This window comes from Piliocolobus tephrosceles, chromosome 21 (assembly GCF_002776525.5).
Source record: "Piliocolobus tephrosceles isolate RC106 chromosome 21, ASM277652v3, whole genome shotgun sequence".
Classification (NCBI taxonomy): Eukaryota; Metazoa; Chordata; class Mammalia; order Primates; family Cercopithecidae; genus Piliocolobus; species Piliocolobus tephrosceles.
The window spans coordinates 8753560-8759548 of NC_045454.1; the positions used below are offsets into that span (position 1 = coordinate 8753560).

Here is a 5989-nt window from a genome sequence, read left to right on the forward strand (position 1 = left end):
CAACCTTCTAAACTGACACAAGAGGAAATTTAAAAAGTCAACAGTCCTGTAAGTATTTACTTTTTTTTTTTTTTTTGAGAGGGAGTCTCGCTCTGTCCTCCAGGCTGGAGTGCAGTGGCCGGATCTCAGCTCACTGCAAGCTCCGCCTCCCGGGTTTACGCCATTCTCCTGCCTCAGCCTCCTGAGTAGCTGCGACTACAGGCGCCCGCCGCCACGCCCAGCTAATTTTTTGTATTTTTACTAGAGATAGGGTTTCACCATCTTAGCCAGGATGGTCTCAATCTCCTGACCTCGTGATCTGCCTGCCTCAGCCTCCCAAAGTGCTGGGGTTACAGGCATGAGCCACCACGCCCGGCCTTTTTTTTTTTTTTCTGAAAGAGTCTCGCTCTGTCACCGAGGCATGATCTTGGCTCACTGCAACCCCCACCTCCTGGGTTCAAGTGTTTCTTCTCCCTCAGTCTCCCGAGTAGCTGGGACTACAGGTGCACGTGCCACCACACCGGGTAATTTTGTGTTTAGTAGAGACAGGGTTGCACCATATTGGCCAAGCTGGTCTCAAATTCCTGACATTGTGATCTGCCCACCTCAGCCTCTCAAAGTGTTGGGATTACAGGCGTGATGCACCGCGCCCGGCCTATTTAAAATTTTTAATCCATAGTTTAAAACTTTCCGAAAACTAAAATTCCAGGTCCGGAAGACATCAATTAGTGAATTCTTCCAATGTAGAAATGATTCTACTCCTACGCAAACTCTTCAGGCAATAAAACAGAGGAAACACTCTCCCAACATATTTTATGAGGTCAGCATCGTCTTGACAACAAAGGACATTATAAGAAAGAGAACTTAAGGCCAATGTCTCTCATAAAAATAGATTCAGGATGGGTGCAGTAGCTCACACCTGGAATCCCAGCGCTTTGGGAGGTGAAGGCAGGTGGATCACGAGGTCAGGGGGTCCAGACCAGCCTGACCAACATGGTGAAATCCCATCTTTACTAAAAATACAAAACAATTAGCCAGACGTGGTGGAGCACACCTATAATCCCAGTTACTCAGGAGGCTAAGGCAGGAGAATTGCTTGAACCCGGGAGGCGGAGGTTGTGTTGAGCCAAGTTGCACTCCAGCCTGGGTGACAGAGTAAGACTCCTTTCCCAAAAAAAAAAAAAAAAAAAAAGATTCAGAACCCTTAAACATAATATTAGCAGCAGCCAGGCTGGGGGCAGTGGTTCACTCCTGAAATCCCAGCACTTTGGGAGAATGAGGTGGGTGGATCACTTGAACCCAGGAGTTGGAGACTGGCCTGGGCAACACAGTAAGACCTAGTCTTTACTAAAAATAAAAAAAATTAGCCAGTATGGTGGATGTGCCTGTGGTCCCACCTACTCTGGAGACCGAAGCAGGAGGAATCCTTGAGCCCAGGAGTTTGAGGCTAGAGTGAGTTATGATCACACCTGGGTGTAGCCACTGCACTACAACCTGGGCAACTTAGTGAGACTCTATGTCCAATAAAATAAAAATAAAAAATAAAATGTACATAGAAATGCAAATAACCTACAAAAACACAGGTGATAAAGCTGGAGAAGTTACCTACTACATATCAAAACTTTTTTTTTTTTTTTTTACACTGACTCTCCGTCCCCCAGGGCTGGAGTGCAACAGCGCAATCTTGGCTCACTGCAACCTCTGCCTCCCAGGCTCAAGTGATTCTTGTGCCTCAGCCTCCCAAGTAGCTGGGACTACAGGCGCATGCCACCACGCCCGGCTAATTTTTGTATTTTCAGTAGAGACAGGATTTCACCACGTTGGCCAGGCTGGTCTTGAATTCCTGATCTCAAGTGATCTGCCCACCTTGGCCTCCCAAAATGTTGGGATTGCAGGCATTAGCCACCATGCCCAGTCTAGATATCAGAACTTTCTATAACGCTACATCAAATCGGCAGAGCACGGTGGCTCATACCTGTAATCCCAGCATTTTGGGAGGCCAAGGTGGGCGGATCAGGAGGTCAGGAGATCAAGACCATCCTGGCTAACACAGTGAAACTCCATCTCTACTAAAAATACAAAAAAATGAGCCGGGCGTGGTGGCGGTGCCTGTAATCCCAGCTACTCAGGAGGCTGAGGCAGGAGAATGGCGTGAACGCGGGAGGCGGAGCTTGCAGTGAGCCGAGATCGCACCACTACACTCCAGCCTGGGCGACAGAGTGAGACTCCATTTCAAAAAAGAAGAAAAAAAAAAAAAAGCTACATCAAATCAAGAGTGAGGTATTGACACTAAGTCCAATAAATGAGCGGAATAGGAGAGGGTCAGAAGCAGATCCATACCTTACACACAAACACACTCCCCTGCAGTCCAATGAGGGAGAAGGGATGATGGTCTAGCAACAAATGATGCTGGCTGGACATATGAACCTCAACTCCTACCCTCATCATAACATGCAATTAACTCAAAATCAATGGTATCACTAAATGTGGAAGCTATTTATCAACCAAGCTTCTAGAAGACAAAGGTGAGTACCTTCATAACTCGGAGGAAAGATTCCTTAAAGAGAACACACAACAAAGCTACAGAATCAAAGATAAAATTGAGTTTTATAAATTAAAATTTATAAACTTGGCGCCAGGCACAGTGGTTTACGCCTGTAATCCCAGCACTTTGGGAGGCTGAGGCGGGGGAGTCACAAGGTGAGGAGTTCAAGACCAGCTTGGCCAATATGGTGAAACCCCGTCTCTACTAAAAATACATAAAATTAGCTGGGCATGATGGCAGGCGCCTATAGTCCCAGTTACTCAGGAGGCTGAGACAGGAGAACCACTTGAACTCGGGACGTGGAGGTTGCAGTGGGCAGAGGTTGCACCATTGCATTCCAGCCCAGGCGACAGAGCAAGACTCTGTCTAAAAAAATAATAATAATAATACATAAAGTTTATAAAATGTATAAATTGAAATCGATAAACTGAACTTCACCGAAATTAAGAATTTTTGTTCATCCAAAGGTTTCGTTAAGGGAGTGAAAATAGGTTGGGTGCAGTGGTTTCACGCCTGTAATCCCAGCACTTCGGGAAGCTGGGAGGCAGGAGGCAGGAGGATCACTGGAAGCCAGGAGTTCAAGACCAGCCTGGGCGACATGGAGAAACCCGTCTCTGAAAAATTTTAAAAATTAACTACGTGTGGGGGTACACACCTGTGGCCCCATCCTTTCAGGGAGGCTGAGGTAGGAGGATTGCCTGAGCTTGGGAGGATGAGGCTGCAGTGAACTCTCATCCCGCTACTGCACTCCAGTCTAGGCAACAGTGCAAGTGCCTGTCTCAAAAAAAAAAAAAAAAGCGAAAAAGCGGGTGCGGTGGCTCATACCTGCAATCCCAGCACCTTGGGAAGTCAAGGCAGAAGGATCCCTTATGCCCAGGATTTCTTTTTTTTTTTTTTTGAGATGGAGTCTCTTTCTGTCGCCCAGGCTGGAGTGCAGTGGCACGATCTTGGCTCACTGCAACCTCTGCCTCCCAGGTTTAAGCGATTCTCCTGCCTCAGCCTACCAAGTAGCTGGGATTACAGGCGCCCACCACCAAACCTGGCTAATTTTTGTTTTTTTAGTAGAGACAGGGTTTCACCATATTGGCCAGGCTGGTCTTGAACTCCTGACCTTGTGATCCGCCTGCCTCAGCCTCCCAAAGTGCTGGGATTATAGGCATGAGTCACCGCGCCCGGCCAAGCCCAAGACTGCTAGACCAGCCTGGGCAACAAAGTAATACCCCATCTCTACAAAAAAATAGAAAATGTTAGCCAGGCATGGTGGCGTATGCCTGTAGTCCCAGCTACTTGGAAGGCTGAGGCAGGAGGACTGCTTAAGCTTGGGAGTCCAAGGCTACATGGAGCTATGACTGTGTCACTGCACTCCACTCCAGTCTGGGTAACAGAGCAAGATCCCAGCTCAAAAAAGAAGAAAAAAAAAAAGGCAAAGATTTCAGCAACTGCCTAGGGCTGGGCATTACTGCCCAAGTTCCCTCCGGGGAGGGTGGATCTGGACAATCGTGGGTCTTGGCTGGGATCTTTGTTTTGGTTGCTCAGCAGGAAACACATTTGTTGCTTCAGGAAAGCCCAGCAGCTTCTCTCTCCTGGAGCTGCCTCTCTGGCAAGTTGGCAGAATTTGCTGCACAGTCAAGTGGAATGGAGGGCCAGGCTGACGGCCATCAGCAGTTCTGGCTTCTGCTTTATGTTTACTACTCTTTTCAGCAAATCTGTATCTTCCTGTGTCGCGCTCAAAGCCGTGTGCCTTTAGCCTCCCAGGTAGTTCCAATACAGACTAAACCCAAGCACAGAAAATCTGTCTGGCCTTTGGTTCTGTTTAACAAAATACCAAACCAGGCCAGGCATCGTGGCTCACATCTGTAATCCCAGCACTCTGGGAGGCTGAGGCAGGCAGATCACCTGATGTCAGGAGTTCAAGACCAGCTTCGCCAACATGGTGAAACCCCCTCTCTACTAAAAATATAAAAATTAGCTGTGCATGGCGGCGCATGCCTGTAGTCCCAGCTACCCTTGAGGCTGAGGCAGGAGAATCACTTGAATCTAGGAGGCAGAGGTTGCAGTGAGCCAAGTTCATGCCATTGTACTACAGCCTGGGCAATAAGAGTGAAACTCCATCTCCAAAAAAAAAAAAAAAATTCCATCCTGGCCAACATGGTGAAACCCTGACTCTACTAAAAATACAAAAATTAGTAGCCGGGCGCGGTGGCTCACGCCTGTAATCCCAGCACTTTGGGAGGCCGAGGCGGGCGGATCACGAGGTCAGGAGATCCAGACCATCCTGGCTAACATGGTGAAACCCCGTCTCTACTAAAAATACAAAAACTAGCCGGGCGTGTGGTGGGCGCCTGTAGTCCCAGCTGCTCAGGAGGCTGAGGCGGGAGAATGGCGTGAACCCAGGAGGCAGAGCTTGCAGTGAGCTGAGATCACGCCACTGCACTCCAGCCTGGGTGACAGAGCGAGACTCCGTCTCAAAAAAAAAAAAAAAAATTAGCTGGGTGTGGTGGTGTGCACCTGTAATTCCAGCGACTAAGGAGGCTGGCGCAGGAGGATCACTTGAACCTGGGAGGCAGAGGTTGCAGTGAACCGAGATCATGCCCACTGCACTCTGGCCTGGTGATAGAGGGAGACTCCCTCTCAAAAAAAAAAAAAAAAAAAAAAAAGGCCAGGGGGAGGTGGCTCATGCTGTAATCCCAGCATTTTGGGAGGCTGAGGCAGGTGGATCACAAAGTCAGGAGTTCAAGACCAGCCTGACCAACATGGTGAAACCCCATCTCTACCAAAAAAAACAAAAATTAGCTGGGCATAGTGGCATGCGCCTGTAATCCCAGCTACCCAGGAGGCTGAGGTAGGAGAATCACTTGAACCTGGAAGGCAGAGGTTGCAGTGAGCCGAGATCACACCACTGCACTCCAGCCTGGGCGACAGAGCAAGACTCCATCTCAAAAATAAATACATAAATAAAAAAGATTAAGGCAGTGGCCACTGCTGTCCGCTAAAAGTATCAGGAGAAAACCTGACAGAGAACTTTGTAACACTTGAATCCAGTGGTCCACAGAACAGCACAGAAGCGAGCAGATGTTTGCAGCCTATGCACACAGACGTAGCCACCAACTACCCAGAAAGTTTTCTTGCCATAAAAACTGAACCAGAATCTGATCAAGCTTGCAGATTGAGCTGCTCCTTTAAAGAAGAGAAGGATGGCCGGGCGCGGTGGCTCAAGCCTGTAATCCCAGCACTTTGGGAGGCCGAGACGGGCGGATCACGAGGTCAGGAGATTGAGAACATCCTGGCTAACACGGTGAAACCCTGTCTCTACTAAAAAATACAAAAAACTAGCCGGGCGAGGTGGCGGGCGCCTGTAGTCCCAGCTACTCCGGAGGCTGAGGCAGGAGAATGGCGTAAACCCGGGAGGCGGAGCTTGCAGTGAGCTGAGATCCGGCCACTGCACTCCAGCCTGGGCGACAGAGC

The 5989-nt window shown here is 48.9% G+C and overlaps 1 protein-coding gene across 4 annotated transcripts in view; it reads right to left on the minus strand.

The window, feature by feature from the left end:
- Positions 1 to 5989, minus strand: part of FCGRT (Fc fragment of IgG receptor and transporter) — a 17555-nt gene that overhangs the window by 2765 nt on the left and 8801 nt on the right. The window lies entirely within an intron of this gene.